Source organism: Lethenteron reissneri, chromosome 48, assembly GCF_015708825.2.
Source record: "Lethenteron reissneri isolate LAM-NWPU_2019-01 chromosome 48, ASM1570882v1, whole genome shotgun sequence".
NCBI classification, from domain to species: Eukaryota; Metazoa; Chordata; class Hyperoartia; order Petromyzontiformes; family Petromyzontidae; genus Lethenteron; species Lethenteron reissneri.
In genome coordinates this window covers 11,276,827-11,286,587 of record NC_083826.1, presented here as the reverse complement: position 1 = coordinate 11,286,587, position 9,761 = coordinate 11,276,827, and positions in this window count along the sequence as shown.

Below are 9,761 nucleotides of genomic sequence, written 5' to 3'. Positions count from 1 at the left end.
TTCTCCATGTTGGAGAAACAGCTTTGCGGATGCGGTCCGAATATCCATTCATCTTAAGGACTTGGTGTACGTGTTCCAGTTCACTGGCTAGGTGATGTTGGTCACAAATGCAGTGGGCCCTATGGTGTAGTGTTATTGAAGTACCGGTGAAGACGCTTGACGCCGAGGTTGAGGCACACGTATATTTATTTCACAGTATGACAGTGGGCATATACACTCTCGAGGGGGTATCGGCCCCCTCACCCGTATAACTCGGGATACACCCCTATCTAACTCTGTCCTAGCGCCGAATCCTCCACTAATGGGCTAGGGGAGGCTAACTGCCCGACACTGGTAAGTCGGGCCCGGTACCCGGAGTTCCAGACCAGCTCTTACAAGAGCACCGGCTCTGGCTTTCGGGACCACGCCGCTGGCTCAATCCTGTCCGGCCCTGAAAAGGACATCGAACCAGGGGAGTCCAGGGCTCTATCTAAGACGTCTTCAATCTTCTTCCCTTAGCTTAAACATAACTGCCGAGCCCTTTGAAACATCCCCTTTTATACCCAACCCCTCCCTGAGGGGTGGGGCCCCGGGGGATCATAACGTTCGAACCAGCCCCCCCCCAGGGTGTCTGGCTCGGACGTCGTAGAGGGCACTTGCTCGTGCACTTACGTAGCCCCCGCCCACTGTGTTTGTTTTCCATAGGCTGCCATGCATAACGGGCCCTCTCTTTAACCCCCCTACATCACCCCCCCCCCCCCCCCCCCGCATAGCTTGCAGCCGTCCCGGCTGCCAACATACAAAAATGACAATAAAAGTGCATTTACCCCTTGACCGCGCGTGTGCCTCACTATTTTTCAACAATAACAAGAACAGCAACAAGAACACAACAAAATGCAACAGCAAGAAGAGAAAACAACCCGACGCACCCCCCCTTGAATAAATACGAATTCCGTAAAAAAAAAAACCTATATACAATTTGCAGGGAACCCACCATACACACAACACCAGGTGAACCCAACGTATGTACATTTCAATGGGCAGGGAACACACCACCCACACAACACAATGAACACAACGTATGTACTCATCTTCCGGCCTCATAACAGTCTGCGCATTTTTGCGCGCGTCCTTGCAGCGGGCCCCTCACACGGGGTAACCCCGGGTGGCGGACCGTAAGGTGGCAATTGTCCGTCCCGGAGTGAGACCTCATCCGATGCCGCGCGCCGTCGGTATCCCCAGGAGGGGTGGTCGGGCGTGAGCCCGTCAGTCCTGATGCACCTGGAGGTGGCACGGCCGGCAAGGCATTAGGTGAGAACGACGGAGACGGACCCAGTGAGTCGGTCGACCCCCCACACGTTTGGCCACGCATGTGTGAAGTGGGTTTGTGTACCGCAACGAAGGGTTTTTAATCTAGAGGGGTGCACGAACCATCGCCGCTTCCCCCATTTAATGCGCACGCACTGTGGTCGCAAAACTTCGACCACCTCCACAGGGCTCCGCCACGGCCGCGCCAGCTTAGGGGAGGTAGCCAGGGGCACTTGGGGACAGTGCAACCATGCCTTGTCCCCCGGCTTCCACTGTATTACGTGCGCCCGACCCAGCCTGAGGCGCTCATTCGCCTTTTGACGGAGGTCCGAGTTTAGCATAGCAGCATCCCGCGCCTCTGTTAATTTGGCCAGATTAAATTTGACGTGGTCAGCCAATTTAGTTTTCCCTTGCGGGTCGGGGATCTGCAGCTGGGCGCGAACAGGCGGGTCGGGTTCGCGACCGTACATGAGTAAAGGGGGAAAATCCCGTAGCTGCATGGGGTGCCATCCGGTATGCCGCCAAGACCCCGTGAATATTGCAGGTACCCGTCAGTCTGCTGAGTCCGAGACCTGCTGTGAACATCATTGACGTAATGGTGCGATGCCAGACGCGCTCGACCCATTCCGTCAGTTCTGCGGGTGATACGGGAGGTACGAATTTTCTTCGTGCCTAGAGGTCACAGACTGTTTGAGTAATTTACCGGAAAAATTTCTGCCCTGGTCGGTCAGCAGCCGATCCGGAGCACCTTTGTCCAGGACGTATCCCTGAACAAAGGCCTCCACGATGGCTGCTGCCGACTGGTGGCAAGGGGCCCGGCCAATAGCCAGCGCGTAAAATACTCGACCACCTGTCACACAATACCTATTGCCCCTGGGGGGTGGCGGGAAAGGGCCAAAATGTCCAGCGCGACAAGCTCATTTATTCTGGATACTTTGATCGATTGCCAGGGCGGGTTAAGACCTCCCGCGCGGCGGTTTCCGTTGCGCACACCGAGGGCATGATCCCAATAGATCCCCACATCCCTCGTCATACAGGCCAAAAAAATCAAGTTGTAGCAGTGCAAGAGTACTTTTGGGTCCCAGGTGTAATAGCCGCTCATGCGCGGCCCACACCACCTTGCCTCGCAAACTCAGAAGGCACCACCAGCCGATGTCGCTGGGATTGCCGTCCCACATGCATCAGCAGACCTTGTGTAGTGACATAAGAAGGGGACGGGGCTGACTGTAGGCTCGGGGTTCCCAGGTGGGTCCAGACTGCGTAAGCCTCTTGGGCGCCAGGCACTGGGTTCCCAGGGGGTCCAGACGCTTTTAAGCCTTTGGGCGCCAGGTTGGGGTTCCAGGCGTCTTAAGCCCTTTTTTTGGCGCCGCCAACGGGGGGGGGGGGGGGGGCTGTGTGTGCTCTGTGGGATGTCATGGTGGCGCACACGGCCCCACCCACCTCGTCGGACCAGGCACTAAAAGGAGAGCTCCCTGACGATCGGGGCCCAGTTGTAACTCAAGACCCAAGCCCCACGGAACAGCCATCTGAAGACCCTGGGATGCTGTGGAGCCAGCGCTGGGACTCTGGAACTCCCGACTCTACGACCTTGTGAGGGCGAGCGTAGCCAGAGTAGAGTATCTAGAGTATCTAGGCTGTGTAGCTAGGCTGTGTACCTAGGCTTGTAACAGAGTATCAGGACTGTTGGAGTGTTGTATTGTAATAAAGAAGTTACATCTACAAGTGTCTCCGGAACCCGTTACATTTGGTGTTAGAAGTGGCTATGGAGACAAGAAGTAAGCCAAGTACCTTCAGTCCTGACGGCGAATGAAGAGAGCAGGCAGCGATGGGGCGGCCACGCCGGCCGACAGCGACGCTGCACCGCCCGCCGACAACAATGCCGCACCGCCGGCTGAGCAGCTGTCTGCTCCGCCGACCATCCCCTCTCCAGCGTCGGGAGCAGAGATGGAGGAGGCGCTGCTTCGCCTCGCAGAAGCTGCTCTGCGCCACCGCCTCCCTCCTGGGCGAGCTGCGGTGCTCGCGGCCGATGGCGGCGGGAGGGAGAGAGGCGGCGCGGCGCTCGCCCGAGCCCAACGCCGCCGCCATTCCCCCCACGGATGTGAGAGATACTTCCGGGTGTGTCGTCACTTCCACCAGAGGAGCAGTGACCGCTGGGAGCGACGTCACTTCCGGGCCCAGCGTGTGCCAACCCGACGACGCCGCGTCATCAGCGCTGCGTCCCTCACCGCCGGGTGACAGCTGTTGGCAACCTAGCATACCGCGTCATCAGCGCTGCGACCGGACAGTGAGGGCGCCATCTTACTGTAACCAGCGCCGGGGCCGGCACATGGACCGACTCGCTGCTCGCCGCCCTGCTGCTCTGGCCAAAGGTTGGAGGTCGGGAGACCAGGCCCCTGACACTTCGTACATTTTACGCGCTCGGATTAATGATTTTTTTGTTGATATTTTCTTCGTTGTCGTCGGGGAGTCGTGACTGTTGTTGGGTAAACTGTGTGGAGCTTCGCCCGTGAGTGTTGTCAATGTGTGTGCGAAACTTTGCTTGTGATTGTTAACAATGTATGGTTTATATTGAGCTTTGTTCGTGATTGTTAATGTATAGCTTGTGCTGTCATTGTTAACGATGTATATACTGTATGGGGCATTTATCTTGAGATGGTGACATGCTGCCAAGGATTTGGAATTGTCATGCTGGCTCTCAAATATCTTGGGGTGCAGATCCTGACCAGGATGGCCCAGCGGGTGTTGCGTGTCTAACACGAGAGTTGTGGTCCCGTCATGCTATGGCTGACGGCTTGACCTGACAGCCCGGAGATAGAGACACTCCGTGGCATGTCTAGCCTAGTGGGCTGTGTGCTCACATGGCTCGGAGAGTGTGGTCCCGTCATGCTATGGCTGACGGCTTGACCTGACAGCCCGGAGATAGAGACACTCCGTGGCATGTCTAGCCTAGTGGGCTGTGTGCTCACATGGCTCGGAGAGTGTGGTCCCGTCATGCTATGGCTGACGGCCTTGACCTGACAGCCCGGAGATTGAAACACTCCGTGGCATGTCTGGCCTAGTGGGCTGTACGCTCACAGGGCTCGGAGAGTGTGGTCCCGTCATGGAATAGCTGACGGCTTGACCTGACGGCCCGGAGATTGAAACACTCCGAGGCGCGTTGAAACAGTGGGCTGGAGATTCGTGGTGTTCAGGTGTAGTTGTCCCGTTACGTTGGGACCTGTATCCCTCAGTTGTTAGGGTGCATGTTGTGCAGGGAGTGAACAATGAGTCGTCTCAGATCGGTCGGTACAGCTATATGCTGCGATGCGAGTCTTGGAGAGAGGTTGGGTCTCAGATCGGTCGGTACAGCTATATGCTGCGATGCGAGTCTTGGAGAGAGGTTGGGTCTCAGATCGGTCGGTACAGCTATATACTGCGATGCGAGTCTTGGAGAGAGGTTGGGTCTCAGATCGGTCGGTACAGCTATATGCTGCGATGCGAGTCTTGGAGAGAGATTGGGTCTCAGATCGGTCGGTACAGCTATATGCTGCGATGCGAGTCTTGGAGAGAGGTTGGGTCTCAGATCGGTCGGTACAGCTATATACTGCGATGCGAGTCTTGGAGAGAGGTTGGGTCTCAGATCGGTCGGTACAGCTATATGCTGCGATGCGAGTCTTGGAGAGAGACTGGGTTGAAGTCCCCCCCGATATGGCCGACGTGCGCGGTTTTAGGATGGAGACGCCACGTTGGAAACGCGGGGGGTGCAAACGGTTGACATGCAATGTCGGTGGTGGTCTTCATTGAAGGCTGCTGGGACGCAAGCACGGGATGCCTTGGAGATGCGGTTCGCGCGTGCGGCCACCATTTATGGACAGGAGCAGGCAGATTTATTTTGGTTGTGTCATGTAAATTTTATATATTTAAAAATGTAGATACTGGAGCAGCCCTGAAGTGCGACTTCTTTGCCCAGTACATGGGTCGGCCCTGAAGTACGACTTCTCGACCCGGGACGTAGACAGACGTCCGGATAAGTGTGTGTAGAGGGATGCTCGACATGTTGGTCTTCGCCTTCTCTCCACCTGACGGATGGGAGGCTGGCAGAGTGGTGTGGATCCCTGCCATCTATGCGGTGGTTGTGTGATTTCGGTTCGATTACCGGTGTTGGTTGTGCATCCAACGCGTCGGAATCTGTATATTTGTTGTTAATTCCCCGTTTTCTATGCGGATCCCGAGGAGGGCTAGGTGTGCCGCGGGTCGTTTGTTCACGTGTCATTGCTTCACCTTTTTGTTGATTGATGCTTGTATATAGTGTAGAGTTGTACAGGTTGGTTATGGTTTTTATGGTTGCTTTCTTGTTCTCTTTTCTTTTCCTGTTGAGGCTCGCATATTTTTTTCTCTCTCTCCCTTTCGTTAATTTAAACTTTCTAATTATTGACAGCCGGGACGGCTGGAGGCTACGTAGAGGGGGGTAATGTAGTGACATAAGAAGGGAGGGGCTGCTGTAGGCTCTGGGTTCCCAGGTGGGTCCAGACGCGTAAGCCTCTGGGCGCCAGGCACTGGGTTCCCAGGGGGTCCAGACGCTTTTAAGCCTTTGGGCGCCAGGCGTTGGGTTCCCAGGCGCTTAAGCCTTTTTGGCGCCGCCAACGGGGTGGGGAGGCTGTGTGTGCTCTGTGGGATGTCTGGTGGCGCACACGGCCCCACCCCTCGTCGGACCAGGCATAAAAGGAGAGCTCCCTGGACGATCGGGGCCCAGTTGTAACTCAAGACCCAAGACCCACGACCAGCCATCTGAAGACCCTGGGATGCTGTGAGAGCCAGCGCTGGGACTCTGGAACTCCCGACTCTACGACCTGTGAGGGCGAGCGTAGCCAGAGTAGAGTATCTAGAGTATCTAGGCTGTGTAGCTAGGCTGTGTACCTAGGCTGTAACAGAGTATCAGGACTGTTGGAGTGTTGTATTGTAATAAAGAAGTTACATCTACAAGTGTCTCCGGAACCCGTTACACTTGCACCATTTCCCATGCATCCGAATCACCCTTCACCCGCCCAGCACCCCCGACGCGACGACGCCACCCGAGGAGGGAGGTATCCTCCATTTGGAGGCGCCCCCATTCAGTGACGGGCAACCCCAACAGGGAATCTCTTCCCTGTTGTTCGATTCGAATTAGTAACCAATGGTTCGTCGTCGTCGGTGGCTGCCAAGATCGGAACCGATGCGTCCCCTGAAGGCCTGCAACGTCCCGACCCCAGGAGGCATGCACATTCGGAGGTGGTTGGCATGCGCCGACAGAGCGTCCGCATTCGTATGGCGAACGCCCTTACGGTAGGTGGTTTCAAAATCAAAGTCCTGGAGAACCTCCAACCATCGAGACAACTGTCCCGATGGTTGTTGAACTCGCAGGGCATACTGTAGTGCCGCATGATCTGTGCGGACGGTGAAATGCTGACCGTACAGATATGGGCGATACTGTTGGATGAAATAGACAATTGCCAACAGTTCCCTACGGGTGACACAATATCTTTGCTCCGCAGGAGACAACACCCGACTACCGTACGCGACCACCCGTTCCACGCCATCAACCACCTGGGAAAGCACACCCCAATACCCGTGTTGCTCGCATCGGTGTCGAGCAAAAAGGGCTTAGAAAAATCTGGGTAAATCCAGGGAGGGGCTTTTACCAGGGCGTCCCGAAGGGAGCAGAAAGCAGCCTCCTCCTCTTGACCCCAGTGGAACCGAACCCCTTTAGATGTTAAAGCGTGCAGGGGTTTTGCAATTGTCGCAAAATCAGCGACGAACCGTCGGTAATACGACGCGAACCCAATGAAACTCCTGACCTCTCCCACCGAGGTGGGAGTCGGCCAGGAGCTGACACACTGCGTTTTGGCGGGATCGGTAGCAATACCTGAGCGTCCCACGATGTGCCCCAAATAACGCACCGAATCGCGCAACAAATGGCATTTTTGGGGCTTGAATTTCAAATTAGCAGCCCGCATCTTTAGGAAAACCGCCCGCAACCTCTGGAGATGTTCGTCAAAAGTTTTACTAAAGACGATAACGTCATTCCAAATAAATGAGGCACGACTCCCATTGCAATCCAGCCAAAACCAATTCCATCAAACGCTGGAAAGTTGCCGGCGCTGAGTGTAAGCCCATCGGCAACCGGTTGAATTGGAACAGGCCATGCGGTGTACGGAAAGCAGTTTTAGGCTTTGAATCATCGTCCAGAGGAAGTTGCCAGAATCCCGAAAGTAAATCCAGTGTGGAAAAGAATCGCGCTCCCGCCAAGGCGTCCAGCGATTCATCCATCCGAGGGAGCGGGTATGCGTCGGCAACCGAAATTTTGTTAAGACGCCGGAAATCAACGCAAAACCGCAACGAACCGTCCTGCTTTTTAACCAGGACGATCGGCGCTCCCCAAGGGCTGGTGGAAGGAGAAATGATGTCGGCGGCCAACATGTCATCAACAGCCGATTTGACATGGTCCTTTTCGGCGGGACTCAACCGAAACGGATTTTGGCGAATTGGCGCGCTGTCACCCGTGTCAATATGGTGACGCAGCAGGTGAGTACAACCCAAATCGTATTTATTCCGACTAAAAACGTCGGAAAATTCCCGCAGTAGTGTTTTAAGTTGTTGACGCTCTGAATCTGACAGGTCCGTCGATCCCGCACAAAGCGCCTCGAGCCACCCTTCATTGCTGTCCGAATGCGGTCGCGGCGCAGGGACAACGCTGACGTGATTTGCGACGGGTTCCTCACATGGCACCGGCGTTGCGTGAGCAAGCACGGTCCCCTGTGGGACCACCACCGTCTGCGAGCCCACATTGAGGACCGCGATGAAGGGTTCACCGTCCCCTCTTACTATGGTCTGGGCCGGAAGTAAATGAGGTCCACTACCCCGGCCCTAGACGGCCCCAGCAGAACCCCTTGGCCCCAACACCCTTAGCGAAGGGCCGCCGAAGTTTCAAGGGAATCAACATTTGCGCCCCCGGAGGGACGCGCACCGTTCTCTCTACGAATGCCGGCACCGTCGCGAACGCCGTCCGAGTCGTAACAGGCGATGGCAGAAACGCCATGCGTCTGCCCGACGGGAGCTCAATACATCCCTGGTCGATCAATATCCTAATCGGCATTTTGGCCAGGAAGTCCGTCCCCAGCAGGCACGGAACCGCCAGCGAGGAGGAAACAAAAATCGGCCCAGACAATTTAATTTCCCCAATACAAATTTGGGCACGAATTTGTCCGATGATGCCAAGTGAGCCCCCGTTAGCCGCATAGAATGGTACGTTAACAGGCATCAAAGGACGACTCCGGACAGGGAGAATATTGTAAATCAACTCCGAAATAATGGTCGCCGATGCTCCCGTATCGACCAGGATGCGCACTTCAACCCCGTCGATGTGCCCCACAACGGCCGACGACCCCGACGATGCGGCTACCACACGATCGGCCAGCACGGACCACTGGCCGGGTTCGATATGAGTACCCGGGGTGGTGCGTGATGGTGCGATGGTGCGCGATATCGGCCCCCCTCTCGTTGCGGTGTTTGAGTGCGTGACGGGTGTGTGCGTGGGCCAAACATGTGGGGTGCCGCGACTCGCCGGGTTATGATGGTGGAGCTTGTGATGAGGCCCGTCGTCCCGTTGAGGTGTCGTCCCGCGCTGTCGAGGAGCGCGGCACCCCGAGGCGACGTGGCCCCGGACGCCGCAGTTGAAACACCGCGGGAGCGCCGTTGGAGGAGACGGACGGTTTGAAACGGCCCGGCCCGTCCCGGCCCGACCGTGCTCCTGTCGCCTGTTGCGGTCGGTGGTCGACGGCGTAGAGCTCATCCGTCGGAATGGTGGCTGCAGCCACCGCACGCCCCGCCGATGCCCTGCTGGCTTTCCGCCGCAGTGACAGGAGGTTGGCGTGGAGGAGCCGCACCGCCTGGAGCGATGTCATCTCCTCGTCCTCCCGGGCGACGACCGCGATGTCAAGGTCGTCTGCCAGGAGGAGGATCTTCTCCGTGACCATCGCGTCCACGCCGTCGTCGTCCATACGAGGGAAGGCCGACTTAGCCATCGCCAGGAGGCTCGTCCGATATGCTAGGGGCGACTCCTTCTCACCCCCGCTTGCGGTCGTAAAATTGCTGTCGGCATTCAGCCGATGGTCCATAGACCCCGCCCAGCAGCTGTAGTGCCATCGGTAACGTAGACCGCTTCTCTCTCGGCGCCGATGTGAGGGCAGCGAGCGCGTCGCCGTCGAGGAGCGCCGGCAGCGCGCAGAGAGCCTCCTCATCGGACCATTTCGCCATCTCCTGATGGGCGAGGAAACGTCGGCGAAAACCGGCCCAGTCCCCCTCCGCGCCGATGAACTCCTTCAGCGGGGGCAGTCTCTGATGAAGCGCAGCGGTCGTTGTGGACTCCCGCAGGCTGATGTCACCACCACTCGGCTGTGCGTCGGTGCGAACGGCCGATGGGATCGCCTGTCGCGCTTGTGATGACGTTGCAGCTTCAG